This window comes from Suncus etruscus, chromosome 14 (genome assembly GCF_024139225.1).
Source record: "Suncus etruscus isolate mSunEtr1 chromosome 14, mSunEtr1.pri.cur, whole genome shotgun sequence".
Classification (NCBI taxonomy): Eukaryota; Metazoa; Chordata; class Mammalia; order Eulipotyphla; family Soricidae; genus Suncus; species Suncus etruscus.
The window spans coordinates 93,987,254-94,003,004 of NC_064861.1; the positions used below are offsets into that span (position 1 = coordinate 93,987,254).

General features: G+C 43.2%; 1 pseudogene; it reads left to right on the top strand.

Moving 5' to 3' along the window:
* Positions 1–15,092: 15,092 nt before the first annotated feature.
* LOC126028078 (40S ribosomal protein S28-like) lies at positions 15,093–15,373 on the top strand (annotated as a pseudogene).
* The last annotated feature ends 378 nt before the right edge of the window (positions 15,374–15,751 follow it).

Consider the following 15,751-nt stretch of genomic DNA (forward strand, 5'->3'; position numbering starts at 1 on the left):
GTGCTCACCCCCAGCCCTATGAACCCACTGAATGTGGGAGACCAGGAAAGGAACAGGTGAGGATAGGAGCAGACTAAGAAAGGAAAGGCAGGCCCAGAACACCAGAAGGGTCATATTGGGCTCATTAAGGTTGTCTACTAGGCAACGGGAAAAGAGGACTCTTGTGAAAGGGAGCACCCCACTTCCCAGGAACAGGTTTTCCAGGACTGGAATGAACCCTTTTTTGTTTTGTCTTATTTATTTATTTATTTATTTATTTATTTATTTATTTATTTATTTATTTATTTATGTCACACCTGGCAGTGCTCAGGGGCCACTCCTGGCTCTACGCTCAGATATTGCTCCTGGCAGGCTTGGGGGACCATATGGGATGCCAGGATTCGAACCACCATCCTTCTGCATGCAAGGCAAACACCTTACCTTTATGCTATTTCTCCTGCCCCTTGTTTTACTTTTTGAGCCACACCAATGGTGCTCAGGAATCACACCCGGATCCTATGGGATGTCAGGGATCGAACTTGGGTTGGCCACATGCAAGGTAAACACCCTCCCCACTGTGTTATTGCTCTAGCCCCTTGTATTTTGTTGTTGTTGTTATTCATACCCAGTGGTACTCAGAGGTCAGTCCCTGCTCTGCACGCAGGAAACCCCCCTGAAATGGCTAAGAGCAACCCTCTAGGGGGCCAGGGATTGAACCCAGGTGGGCCATGTGCAAGGCAAGTGCTCTCCCCTCTTATTCTCCCCTTTATCTTGAACTCTGAGGACTCAACTCCATGGAATTGATGATGACAGACACCACCCCTGTAACTCCACCCTGGATTTAGGTGTAGCTACCTGAGACCCACCCATTTCTGGGAGGGGTCTTAGGAACCAGATATTATGTGTGACCTTACCTGCAAGACCCCGCCCATTCCTGGGAGGGGTCTTGGAATAGGTAGATAAGCCTTTGAGCCAGGGGATTAGGGTTTTCTGCCCTGCTGGGCTCTCTGGCTTTTGGATCTTTGCCCTTTTGGCTTTAGGCTGGGTCTTTGACCAGCATGGAGGTCAAAGGAAAGATGGCTGTAAGGAATTAAGATGCAGGGTAGCTAAGAATGGCTGAATGCTTGAAAGGTGGATAGGGCATAAATAAAGCTGATGCTTCCTGATGCCTGCCTGTGAGTGAGTTCAATACCTGTCGCTTTCCTGAACCCCAGACCCGCTGGTTGATGGGGGATGAAGCCACGTGGCTGGGGCCTAAGAACAAAGGCCTCCATCCTTCACCATCCATCGCCATCCAGACCCATCTTTAATTATTTAATTCAACACACCCCCAAAGGGTTTTTTTGGAAGGGGGGTAGCTTATAGTGACCTGAGATGCCACAGCCCTTCACCTACAGGCATGATGGCTGAATACCAAGCAGGACTGCTGCGGTGCAGACCTAGACTCCTCCCTGAAAGAGGGCGTGCGGTCCTGGCAGGCACTGCCAACAAAAGGCCAGTTGTGCCCTAGGTTCGCGCTTGGCAGGAGAGCAACAATGACCTTATTAAACATTAATGTATAGTGAGATTAACAATCCTGAGTAGATGACAAACTGCGTGCCTTTGCTCCTTACATTAAAATAAGAATTGCGGGGCCTGGAGAGATAGCACAGCGGTGTTTGCCTTGCAAGCAGCCGATTCAGAACCAAAGGTGGTTGGTTCAAATCCCGGTGTCCTATATGGTCCCCCGTGCCTGCCAGGAGCTATTTCTGAGCAGACAACCAGGAGTAACCCCTGAGCAACGCCGGGTGTGGCCCAAAAACCAAAAACCAAAAAAAAAAAAAGAATTGCAGGGCTGGAGAGATAGCATGAAAGTAAAGCGTTTGCTTTGCATGCAGAAGGCCAGTGGTTCGAATCCCGGCATCCCATATGGTCCTCCGAGCCTGCCAGGAGTGATTTTTTTATTTTAGTCATCAGTCTGGGCCCATTTTTGCCAATCATCATTTGAAGAGACATCCTTAATCCCGGATGCAAAAGGAGGGAAGAAAACTGATCCCTGCCGATTTACAATGTAAAAGGCACATGCAGTAACATGCACACACAGCATTATGCTGAAACATTACTCCACCCCAGCATGCATGCATGGTCTATTCCTGGCTGCCCCCTCTTCTTTGCCTACCCTTCTGCTATGTCTGCCACTCTAAATGTCTCCCCATTAACTCTGGTCCTATAAAAGCATCATTGGGAGGGAATAAAACCTCTCCAGGAGCGATCTCTGAACACAGAGCCAGGAGTAACCCAGAATTACTGCTGGATGTGACCCCCCCTCCCCCCCCCCAAAAAAAAAGAATTGCTGGAACACACCTTATTGCTAAACTCTTAAACTCTACAATATTTTCTCAAGCTGTTAGAATATACATTAATGTATTTTAGTCAGTTACTTTGCCCCTTACATTAAAACAAGAATTGCTGGAATGTACCTTACTGCTAAACTGCTAAACTCTACACTAATATTTTTCTTTTTTCTTTTGGTTTTTGGGCCACACCCGGCGATGCTCAGGGGTGACTCCTGGCTGTCTGCTCAGAAATAGCTCCTGGCAGGCACGGGGGACCATATGGGACACCGGGATTAGAACCAACCACCTTTGGTCCTGGATTGGCTGCTTGCAAGGCAAACACCACTGTGCTATCTCTCCGGGCCCATAATATTTTCTTAAGCTGGTAGAATCTTCAATAATATATTTTAGTCAGTTACTTAGTAATACGTAGGATATGAAGATGTTTGGTCTTTTTTTTTTTTTTTTGTGGTTTTTGGGTCACACCCGGCAGTGCTCGGGGGTTACTCCTGGCTCCATGCTCAGAAATTGCTCCTGGCAGGCACAGGGGACCATATGGGATGCTGGGATTTGAACCGATGACCTTCTGCATGAAAGGCAAACACCTTGCCTCCATGCTATCTCTCTTGCCCCTGTTTGGTCTTTTTTTTTTAACATAATTTTAATTTTGATCGTAGTGGCTTACATATTGTTGACAATAATATTTTAGGTACATATTAACATAATATCAGGGGGATTCCTATCACTGTATTATCTTCCCTACACCTCCGTTCCCATCCTACCTCCCATATCCTCCTCCCTCACCCCCGGGGCTGCTAGAATACATGGTCCCCTCTGAGCCTAGCTTACTACTTAGTGGTCCTACACATGTTTTGGTCTTGGTACCTCTCTTGTTTCCTCCTCTAACTGGGAGGTGGTACTAGATAGTTCCAGTTATATGGTTTTGTTTGAAGAAGAGAAAAGTGATAAACTGGGGTAAAAATCAAATACATCGAAAATGGGCGGAGTCCTTCTATAGGCTTTCATCATCGGTTTGAGAGATGAAGGGGAAAAAGAAGGTGAAACACCTCAACAGTACAAAAAGAAGTGTCAAATAAAATATCCAGTGAGCATTCCAACAATAAAGATAAACACCACATAAAAGCCATGGTCTTGAGATAAAAAACATGGTATAGCACCGAAAGAAAAAGAAAAGAAGAAAATAAATAAATAGGGCCGGGCGGTGGCACTAGAGGTAAGGTGTCTGCCTTGCCAGTGCTAGCCTAGGACGGACCGCGGTTCGATCCCCCAGTGTCCCATATGGTCCCCCAAGCCAGGAGCGACTTCTGAGCGCATAGCCAGGAGTAACCCCTGAGCGTCACCGGGTGTGGCCCAAAAACCAAAAAAAAAAAAAAGAAAGAAAATAAATAAATAAATATAAATGGAGACAACAACTTGAGTAACCATACCAAAATGAAGAAATCGACAAAACCTAGATAGATATAAAAATTGTTTTGTGCTTTTTTCTCTTTTCCCTCCTGCACAGGCACAGTAAATATTGGGGTCATTCGAAAAGGAATTCTCTTGGCCTAAGAGATACAGGGTTTCTCCACCCTTGGAGTATATTGTCATGGGATTAACTATAGACTCCGTTCAGGTTCACTCTCCCCTTGGTGCTTTCGTGGAAAGTTTGGAAGACTTCTGCTTCATCCTGGGTGATAAGATCAGATCTCTGTATCTAGAGATCTTGGTCTCTGCACAGGTCAAGGAGTAGAACTTATGATGAAGTCTTTCTTTGTGATTCTAGAAGTTCTGTTCCCTCAGTGTCATTTTAATCTGTCTTCTGTGGTTGATGGTCTTGGTCCTTGCGCTGAACCTAGGATGGAGCCTGGGATAGCATCTTTCATTATGTTTCCAGAAGACCCATTCAGTTGCAATTGCCTCAGTTAGATCTCTGGAATTAGAGATCATAGTTGTTGTGCAGGTCGTAGAACAAACCCTAGGCTAGGATTTTTTTTATTGGTCCCAGGATACATACTGCCCGGTCATGGTTCTATCAGCCAGTCATCTGTAGATCGTGATCTTGGCTTTTGCACAGACCAAAGGGTGACAAGTCTTCTGATTTTGTCTTATCGTTAGCTGGTGAGGTAGGTAGGATAACCGGCTCTTAGGTCCAGTTATTCCCAATTTCTCGTTGTCAGGATATCCTATTAGAGCTGGCACTTGTTGGTGTCTGAGCAGTATTAAGGATGTCCCGGATGGGATTTGGTTCCTGTAGCTGTTGTGAAGAACTGTGTCATTTCTATTTCTGAGATCCAGGGTTCAAGGTTGGACAGTCAGTGTCTAATCACCTGAGGTCTAAGTTGGGTCCACGTGACATATTTTCAAGGTGGGAGATGCCCCTGTATTGTAAATAAGTATGAGTTCTTATCCCTAGTAGATAAGAGCTTGTTTATATACATAAGATTTCCTCTTTTTTAAGTGTGACTTTGCAGGAAGAAATGGTGCTTCATTATATCGCTGGTGCATTTGGGGGTGTAAAGAGAAGAAAACAGAAACAAGTTACACACCCAAAAAAGATAAAAATAGAAATAAAAATATATGCTCACATATATAAATAAAAAAGATTAAAAATTGAAATAAAAATGTAATTAAGGGGGGCTTCCCCTGGGTCACATGCCTGGGCAAGCCAGTGAGGTGGGTCCCTTGGAGGAGCTTATTGGTTTCCCTAGGCTTTCCTCCTCCCTCTGGAGCCGGGAGGGTCTGGGGTGGGGGCTTTGACCTTCCAGCCTTCCAGCTCCTGAGGGATCTCTTTCCTTCCTGGGAACCTGAAGGTTCTGCCAGCATGGGGTTTGGCAGCCCTTTGCCATGCCAAAAACCTCTTTAACCAGGCCTAGGAAGGGATGCAGGACATGGGTCACCCCAGCAACCCTCTACCTCCTTCCTCCGGGACTCCAGGGCTTCCAGCAAGGTGTGAATAGCAGCACAATAGGTTCTGGCTTCAGGAATTACCAGGGAAGTTTCCTTACTAACCTGTTCATTGTAAAACCGTGCCCCCGTGCAGAACACATTGACAAATATTTGGATATCATTGTGTTTCATTTGTTTGTCATAATCTGAAAGTCATCCAGGAGCTTGTTTTATTTCTTTACTCCCTCACTCCCACCTCCTAGTACCACACATTTAACCATTTTTTCTGTACTAATGCTTTTTGTTTTGGCCAAGGTGGATTACATATCTCTCACAGTAATTTTTTGGGTGGAGTCTGAAGCTTCAGGAGGCAACACGTGGATGGCATGGCTCCACACTGTAGGCTTTTTGGCCAAGCTAAGGCAAAGTGGTGTCTTGGAAACAACACCCTCCCTCTTGACTATTTCTAAAACATAAAAGGGACATGTATATCTCCTTTGTATATCTCAGATGTATTCCCTTAACATCTATAACTTTTTTTGAGCATCCTCATATAGTGACAATTTTGCCTACTGGTTTTATTATTTGATTGTTTGATTTTTCCCTTTGAGATCTGTTTTATAAGCATTACTAGTAGAAGAGTATCTCTGTATAGATTTCATGTTTGAACAAAGTTATGGGGAATGTTGGACTTTGTTCATCGGCCCTTAGATACACCAACAATATCTTGTGGCATTGCTTCTTTTTTGCATAGGCACATTAAAATGGGAAAATAATATTATGCAAACAAGTTCTTATCTAATAGAGATGGGAACACAAATCTGGTAATGCAATTAGGCCTTATACCCTGAACATTGGCATAATGATTTGGCTTAGGCCTCAGAAGAATGGGCATCGCCCACACACATCTGAGCAATGGATACCATCTATGGAAGCAATCACAATTGTCTATAACATTACCAGGATCCAAGCCTCTACCAGGGAAGACCTACCACTGCTTTGGCATCGACTTACTCCAAAGAGTGCTCTCAACACCCAGACGACTCAGCAATAGCCTGCTTGCAGGACAGATCACTCCGCATTTAATGGTATGCTAAAACTAGAGGATGCTCCACATTAGCCTGACATCGATGAAAGACATGCACAGAATCCAGAATCTTTAAATATAAGAACCAAAAAATACACCAACAATAGCTAAAGTGTGAAAAAGTTTCACCGGGACTGTGGAGAATGACTTGGGTTGGACAGACTGATATGCCTGGAACCCAGAGTCGGTCTTATGCCAATAAACTTCTGGGGTGAGGCCTTTTTGTAATCAGGCCAAGAATTTTTTTTTGGGCCACACCCGGCGTTGCTCAGGGGTTACTCCTGGCTATCTGCTCAGAAATAGCTCCTGGCAGGCACGGGGGACCATATGGGTCACCGGAATTTGAACCAACTACCTTTGGTCCTGGATCGGCTGCTTGCAAGGCAAACTCCGCTGTGCTATCTCTCCGGGCCCGGATTTTTTTTAATTTTTAATTTTAATTTTTATTTTTATTTATTTATTTTTTTTTTGGTTTTTGGGCCACACCCGTTTTATGCTCAGGGGTTACTCCTGGCTATGTGCTCAGAAATTGCCCCTGGCTTGGGGGGACCATATGGGACGCCGGGGGATCGAACCGTGGTCCGTCCTAGGCTAGCACTTGCAAGGCAGACACCTTACCTCCAGCGCCACCTACCCGGCCCCAATTTTTTATTTTTAATTATGAGAACAAAGATGCAAAGAAAGAGGACAAGGTAAAGTTACAGTGGAAGGACAATCACCCATAACATAATTCTCAGATGTCCCCTTGCTGATATCTTAACTTTGAAATTTCAGCCAAAGAACATTAAGATAAATAAGACAGAATCCATGTACAATTACTTTGTCTTTCAAGTCCCCAGATTGTAACATATTATATTTCTTAACAGCACACAAGGCAATCTAAAGCCATAAAACTTACGTAACTCCTTAAACATTACAGACATAGTATTTTTCTACATTTCCATGTACATGCATATTAGCTTAAGTTAACTTCAAATTTTAAGTGGGTTCTTTTTAAGGATTAGAGTCAAAGGAGCACAGTAAAATGGTGTTAGAGTGGCAATTGTTGTTTGCATAGGCCCACCAAAATATGAGGGACATGGAAAGGAATAACCTTGGCCTAAATACAAAGAGACCCGACCCCTGAAGTTTCCTGGCACAAGACCAACTCTAGGCTCCAGGCAAGCTAGATAATCCAATCCAAGACATTGTCTGTAGTGCCAACACACTTTTATTTTTTACACAGTCTCTGTTGTTGGTATCATGTTTCTGTATTAAAGATCCTGGAATCTGCATATCCTACATTGAACTCAGAATGTGGAGCGTCCTCTCCTTTCACCTCACAATTAAAGGGTAATGCAGGGAGCCCTGTCCTGTAAGCAGGTTGTTGTTGTTGTTAAGTCTTCTCAGTGTTAAGGGAAGTCTCTTTTGAGCAGGTTGATGTCTGAGCAGTGTAGGGTCTTCCGTGGTAGAGGATTACTTTCCAGGTGATGTTATAGACAAGCCTGGATGTTTCGTGGATGGCTTCCCTGGTTCAGGGGTGAATGAAAAATGCCCTTTCTTCTGAGGTCTGTGCCAGGCCGTTATGTCAATGTTCAGGGTGTAAGGTCTCAGGCCAAGGATTTTTTTTGTTTTCCCCATATATTTTTTTTAATTTTTATTTTTAATTATGAGTACAAGGGTGCAAAGAAAGAGGACAAGGTAAAGTTACAGTGGAAGGACAATCACCCATAACATAATTCTCAGAAGTCCCCTTGCTGATATCTTAACTTTGAAATTTCAGCCAAAGAACATTAAGATAAATAAGACAGAATCCATGTACAATTAAACATTACAGGCATAGTATTTTCTTACATTTCCATATACATGCATATTAGCTTAAGTTAACCTCAAATTTTAAGTGAGTTCTTTTTAAGGATTAGAGTCAAAGGAGCACAGTAAAAATGGTGTTAGAGTGGCAATTGTTGTTTGCATAGGCCCACCAAAATATGAGGGACATGGAAAGAAATAACGTTGGCCTAAGTACAAAGAGACCAGACCCCTGAAGTTTCCTGGCACAAGACCAAGTCTAGGCTCCAGGCAAGCTAGATCGTCCAATCCAAGACATTGTCTGTAGTGCCAACACACTTTTATTTTTCACACAGTCTCTGTTGTTGGTATCATGTTTCTGTATTAAAGATCCTGGAATCTGCATATCTTACATTGAAGTCAGGATGTGGAGCATCCTCTCCTTTCACCTCACAATCAAAGGGCAATGCAGGGAGCCCTGTCCTGTAAGCAGGTCATTGTTGTTGTTAAGTCTTCTCAGTGTTAAGGGAAGTCTCTTTTGAGCAGGTCGAAGTCTGAGCAGTGTAGGTCTTCCTTGGTAGAGGACTGCTTCCAGGTGATGTTATAGACCAGCCTGGATGTTTCGTGGATGGCTTTCCTGGTTCAGGGGAGAATGGAATATGTCCTTTCTTCTGAGGTCTGTGCCAGGTCGTTATGTCAATGTTCAGGGTGTAAGGTCCATTTGCACTACAAGATTTGTGTGTTAAATCTCTATTAGATAGGATCTTATTTGTATTTATACTATTTTCCCATTTTAATGTGCCTATGCAAATAAGAAGCTATGCCACATGCTGTTATTGGCGCATATGGGGGCCATAAGAACAATTACAATGATTCCCATGACATGGTTCAATCATAAGCATTAAACTGGGGGACTCTTCCACCAAAATTCCTTGTTAAACAGCTCAAAAAGAGAAGATAAAAAGTGGTTAGAATCATCACTGTATAAGACAACATTTAGTAAGAATTATATCTGTCAGAGAAAAAACACAAAATATTCTAAAGAAATACGTGTCCATTTTATGTATCTTAAAACAGTTTGGGGTTGTCACACACAATGCACAGCTTTGGACTGTGATTAGGATTGTACACTACTGAAGTTAAAAAGAGTAACTAGGTTAGTGATGTTTGAGAGGGGGTTAGAGAGTTAAGGAGTAAAAAAGAGCTTTGTACGGGTATGGGAAAGGGGAGAATACAAAATAAACATTCTGTATACGGAAAACATAACATAAGAATAAGGAATATTCTGAATACATGAAGTACATGAAGTACGCGCGGGGGCGTGAGCCCTCGCGCGGTTCTGTAGTTTCTGGATGCCTAGGGAGGAATTTCTCACCCCTCCCCCCAGGGCCCGATTAACCAGGCGTGGCCCTGAAGACCCGCCTGGTGTGGGGGAAATCATGCTCGGCTAGACTAAGTGGTCAGCCCAGGGGTCCTATGGCTAGCTGTCCTGCCCAGAGCCCCCATCATACCAGTCAAAAGCCCACGAAATCCTGGCATGTGGAGTGTTCTGAGCCCAGCCAAGCCTCTGTAGTTTCTGGATGCCTAGGGAGGAATTTCTCACCCCCTCCCCCCAGGGCCCGATTAACCAGGCGTGGCCCTGAAGACCCGCCTGGTGTGGGGGAAATCATGCTCGGCTAGACTAAGTGGTCAGCCCAGGGGTCCTATGGCTAGCTGTCCTGCCCAGAGCCCCCATCATACCAGTCAAAAGCCCACGAAATCCTGGCATGTGGAGTGTTCTGAGCCCAGCCAAGCCTCTGTAGTTTCTGGATGCCTAGGGAGGAATTTCTCACCCCCTCCCCCCAGGGCCCGATTAACCAGGCGTGGCCCTGAAGACCCGCCTGGTGTGGGGGAAATCATGCTCGCCTGGACTAAGTGGTCAGCCCAGGGGCCCTATGGCTAGCTGTCCTGCCCAGAGCCCCCATCATACCAGTCAAAAGCCCACGAAATCCTGGCATGTGGAGTGTTCTGAGCCCAGCCAAGCCTCTGTAGTTTCTGGATGCCTAGGGCCCATATTTTTTTGTACCTATGCAAACAACAGCTATTGCCACTATCACACTTTTTTAAAATATAATTTTTATTTTAATTATAGTGGCTTACATATTGTTCACAGTCATATTCAATTTGCATTGAATCAGGGGAATTACATATTGTTCACAGTCATATTTAATTTGCATTCAATTTGCATTCAATTTGCATTGAATCAGGGGAATTGTCCTCCTACAACCGCTCCCATCCTGCCTCCCATATCCTCTGCTCTAGAATGCGTGGTCCCTTCTGTGTCTAGTTTATTACTTAGTGGTCTTGTAACTGTTTGGTCTTGGTGCCTCATTACTGCCCCCTCTAATTGGGAGGCGGGACTAGAAAGTTCAAGTTATATGGTTTTGTTTGAGGAAGAGAAAGGTAATATAATGGGGTAAAAACCGACTATGCCAACTATGAGCAGAGTCATTCTAGAGGCTCTCATCCTTGGTTTGAGGGACGAAGGGGAAAAGAAGGTGAAACACCACAACAGTTCAAAACAAAGAATCAAATAAGATATTCAGTGAGCACTGCAGCAATAAAAATATGCACCACATATTTGCCATGGTCTTGAGATAGGAAATATGGCAAGGCACAAAGAGGAAGAAGAGAAAAGAAGAAAGAAAAAGTAAATATATAATTAAAAAAATGGACAACTACTTCAATATCTACCCCAGAACAAAGAAATCGACAAAAACTAGATTAAAAATAATAAAAAATAAAAAATAGAATAAAAAATTAATATAAAAAAAGGATTATTTAGTGTTTTTTTGTCTCCCCTCCCCACTGCATAGGCACAGTAACTATTGGGGTCATCCGAAACGGGAATCCCCTTGGCCTAAGGGTTTCTCTACCCTTGGAATATATTGTCATGGGATTATCTCTAGACTCCTTTCACGTTCATTTACTCTCCCCTTGGTGTTTTTGTGCTGTATGGAAGACTTCTGCTCCGATCTGGATGATAAAAACAGACCTCTAAATATAGAGGTCTCAGTCTGTGCACAGGTCAAGGAGTGGAACTTATGATGAAGACTTTCTTTGTGATTTTAGAAGTTCTGTTTCCTTGATGTCATTTTAATATGTCTTCTGTGGTTAGTGGTCTTGGCCCTTGTGCTGAAACTCGGATGGAGCCTGGGATATCGTCTTTCGTTATGTTTCCAGAAGACCCATTTAGTTGCAATTGCCTCAGTCAGGACTCTGAAATTAGAGGTCATGATTGTTATGCAGGACGTAGAGCAAACCCTAGAATAGGGCTTTCTTGTTGGTCCCAGAATACATACTGCCCGGTCATGGTTATATCAGCCGGTCATCTGTAGATCACGTTCTGCGACCCCCAGGACCCTGCCCACAGGGTGAACTGAGGATCGCGAGGTAATTCATGGGTCATGAGTGGGATCCGACCTAAAAAGGAGGAAAGAGGCTTGGAAAGAAATGAGCTCAAGTAGAGCTTGCTGATCAAGAGCTGAATTTATTAAAGCAAGACAAGCTTATATATAAGGAAGTAGCTTTCAGTACTTTTCCATGGTATCTATAGAAAAGTAGGGGGGTCGTGCAGGATGGACTTTCTAGTTTTACATTATCTTTATGAGGCACAAACATTCTTTCACAATGGTAGCTTAACAGGATGTGTGATATTATCTTAGCAACTCGGGCAGTTTTCTCGGACATCTGACTTGTTTAGTTAACATTTCTTTTAGGTCCAGGGGGTAAATGCCACAGTGACCGCCTGTCACATACACAGGCCTTATGTTTCAGGCATCAGAGACTGCATTTTGCTCTCTAGCTCTAACAGCCTCCAACAGTTCCCCCGTTTCTCTAAAATAAAGAGAGGAGAGAGAAGCGGGTGGAGTGCCTGTCTTAGGTTACTTGGTGTGCTTCCAGGTTTGAACATGACAATTTGTTGTTTCCAATTGAGTATGCAGTGCTGGCGAGAAAAGTTTAGAGAGTCACGTTTGCCCCAAACACTGGCACCAAGCTATCCCTGTCTTAAGCACTTCCACAGCCGAGAGAGAAGCAAACGCTTGCGTTTAGCAATGTGCTCAAACTCCTTAAAGTCTAGGTGGTGGGAGGCACCATCTCCTAGAGGATCGTATTCTAGAGATCAGGGTTCATTCTGGGTGAGCTGTTGATAGTGGACTCTGACTGAGCGTTTGGTAGCCTCATCAACCTGATTCTTAACAAAATTTGGAAGGCGGTGGAACGCCCATGGACCAAAGGAAATGAGCAACATGAAGCCAATGAATGGGCCTAACAGGCTAGACAGCAGTGTTGACAGCCATGGAGAAGTGGAGAACCAATTTTCCAAGACTCATTTTGGTCTAACTTTCTTTCTGTTTCTACCAGACTTTGCTCAACTCTTCTAATACTATCTCTGACTAAACCTGATTTATCTTTAAAAAAGCAACATTCTTCCTATAAAGCAGCACATACCCTCCCCTCGCACAGAAAGGCAAGATTTAAGCTGTGGCGATTTTGCTGTACTACTTTTGCTAAAAAGCCAACAGTTTGTTCCAAATAATCCAAACCTCTTTTAAGTTCCTCAATATCTCTAACAACAGTTCTAGTTAAGGCATTAACAGATTCTTGAGTATGAATCAATGAATAATTTCCTGTGCCTGGACCAGTAACAGCCAGGCCTAACAATAAGGCGAGGGTAAGAGCAGTGACTGGTTCTCCCCTGTGGTGGGAGAGAGACACAGAGTTATCTTTAAGGGGTAATAAATCAGTTTCTGGTCTAACAGTCAAATTAGGCATTAAAACAGCCAAAACACAGTAGTCCTTGGACTCAAGAAACAAATGTGAAACAATGTGAGGAGATAAACCAGTGGAACAGGCAAAAAATGTCAAATTGGGGGCAATTATAAACTGAAAGGAGGAATTAACAACAAGAGTTTGATTACAAATTTCAATAAGGGGAATAGGGGGAAGCATATTGGGTCCCAAAAGGCAAAGTTCAATTCCCACCACTTGTTTCAAAGTCATGTCATGGCGTTGAGGCTCCATACCCCATCGCAGAAGGTTGGTATTGTTGGTGAAGTGAGGCAGTCCGAAGGCAGCAATTCCTTCATAGAATGGTGGGATGGGTGAATAGCAGATTCAACAGTGTTCATAGCTGGTGCCAGAGAGTGCCTGGGCGAAGGTGTTGACAATTTGCAGGATGAGGTCCGAGGTGGAAACCAGACCAACAGGTTTAATGGTTAATCTAGACATACAAAGCTAAAACACAATAATCATGATAAGCAAGAAACATTTCAGTAATAATACAGGGAGAAAGTCCAGTGGAGCAAACAAAATAAGTGGAGTTGGGGGCTTCAATGAAGATGGAAGAGTTGTTAACCACAATGGTTTGATTGCAAATGTCTGATAGTTGGACAGGGGGGTGCATATATGGTCCGAGTAAGCAAAGTCCGACGCCCATGACCTGTCTTTCGGCAGGAATGGTGGGCTGAAGGACTGAAATGGTGGGTGGGTGGGAGGAGGGGTGACAGGCTCTTTTGAGGTGGATGAAGACACAGGGGTGACAGGTTCTTTTGAGGTGGATGAAGACAGGAAAGCGGGAGGCTGCGGGAGGTCTATAAAGAAACTGCTTGGCAGGAGGCAAAATGGTTTTTTGGTTTTTTTTTTTTTTACAATAAAATTTTGCATGAATTTAATTCCTCATATAAAAAATAGGAATTTACTTAGTCTTCTGGCCTTGTTTTACAGGCAGAAGACACTAGCAATTTACATTACACAAATTATTATTATTTTTTTTTTTTTGGTTTTTGGGCCACACCCGTTTGACGCTCAGGGGTTACTCCTGGCTATGTGCTCAGAAATCGCCCCTGGCTTGGGGGGGACCATATGGGACGCCGGGGGATCGAACCGCGGTCCTTCCTTGGCTAGCGCTTGCAAGGCAGACACCTTACCTCCAGCGCCACCTACCCGGCCCCACACAAATTATTTTTGAATACCTCGGGAATGCCTCCTGACTTCTATCAGACTTCAGCATTCAAAAAATTTTATAATTAAGTCGCCAATTTTTCAAAAACTTTTAAACTGAACGTAAATGATTTTTCTTAAACTTCATAGTTATTATCTTAAAGCTAGATGCTTCTCTCTCTAGCCACATATCCATATTTTTCTGGCCTTAACTTACACATAGCAGGAAACCTGGGTGATTGCAAAGTCCAGAAATTCTCCAGGAAAAATTTATCCCTGATGGCCATTGAGAAATCTGGGGTTTACCATCCCCTACACCTTCTGCCATGTTTTTAGAAGGATAAAGTCAGATTAACACATAATTTTTAACACATGATCTTTAGTTGCAGGATGCCACAGTCTGTCAGCTGCTAAATGACCAGACTGACCACGTTGTGAAAAAATTAATTAAAACCTCAAAAATGGATAAGGCTTTGAAAATTGTATTTATCATAAAATGTAGAGATACTAAATAAACAGGCAAAACAAAACAACACTAAACACAACATTTTATACTCGTGGCCACTTTCATTCATCACAACACACACACATGAACAGACAAAAGGATCGATCCAAAACTTACATTAGAAAAATTGACCCGGGTAAAATTGGACAAGCACTTTTAAATATTTAGCTAGCATATTTGTAAGAAAAAATTTTTTTGTAGAAAAACTTTTTCAGTTTTTAGAAGTACTTAATGTAGATGGAGTGGAACTTTACTGAAAATAAAAGTTTTAAGGTTTAGATTTAGTACAAAACATTTTTTTTTGTTTTTTTTTTTGGGCCACACCCATTTGACGCTCAGGGGTTACTCCTGGATATGCGCTCAGAAATCGCTCCTGGCTTGGGGGACCATATGGGATGCCGGGGGATCGAACCGTGGTCCATCCTACGCCACTTGTAAGGCAGACACCTTACCTCTAGCGCCACCTTCCTGGCCCCAGTACAAAACATTTTTAAAACAATCCTAATTTGAAATTTAAAACATTAAGTAAAATGGTTAGTAAGGCTCTCCGCCAAGACAGCCGCCGTGCCGCCATCATGGACACCAGCTGCATGCAGCCTATCAAGTTAGCCCGGGTCACCAAGGTGCTAGGCAGGACCGGATCGCAGGGACAGTGCACCCAGGTGCGCGTGGAATTCATGGACGACCCGTCCGAGAGGGTGATGTGCTGACCCTGCTGGAATCCGAGCGAGAGGCCAGGCGGCTGCACTGAACTCGAATCAGGTCCCAGATGTTCTGCCTCGATGTTTTGTGCTCCCATTGATGACCTGTCGTGTTAATAAACTATTTCTACCACCAGGCAAAAAAAAATGGTTAGTAAGAAGTTAAAAAATTTTTAAGTAAAATGGTTAATGAGCACTGTAGGAGTCTCCACTTTGAAGTATGATATCTGCTGTAAATGAAAGGGTTTCCTTTAAATTAGTTTCACAGTAGAACAGTAAGACAGCTGCAATAAAGTGTTAAAATTTTTATGATTAAACAGAAGAGCATGAACTATGATTATTTAAGGTATGAAAAACTGACTTTAAAAAAATAAACAACTGTTCCTACTTTGAAGATTTCAAGTGAATAATTTGTAAATAATATTATATACCAAATTAACAAAATGTTTAGATCATTATAAAATATAAAGACAATTGATGCATTTCCACACCTAAAGCTTAAGACCAAAATTATATTTGATACTTG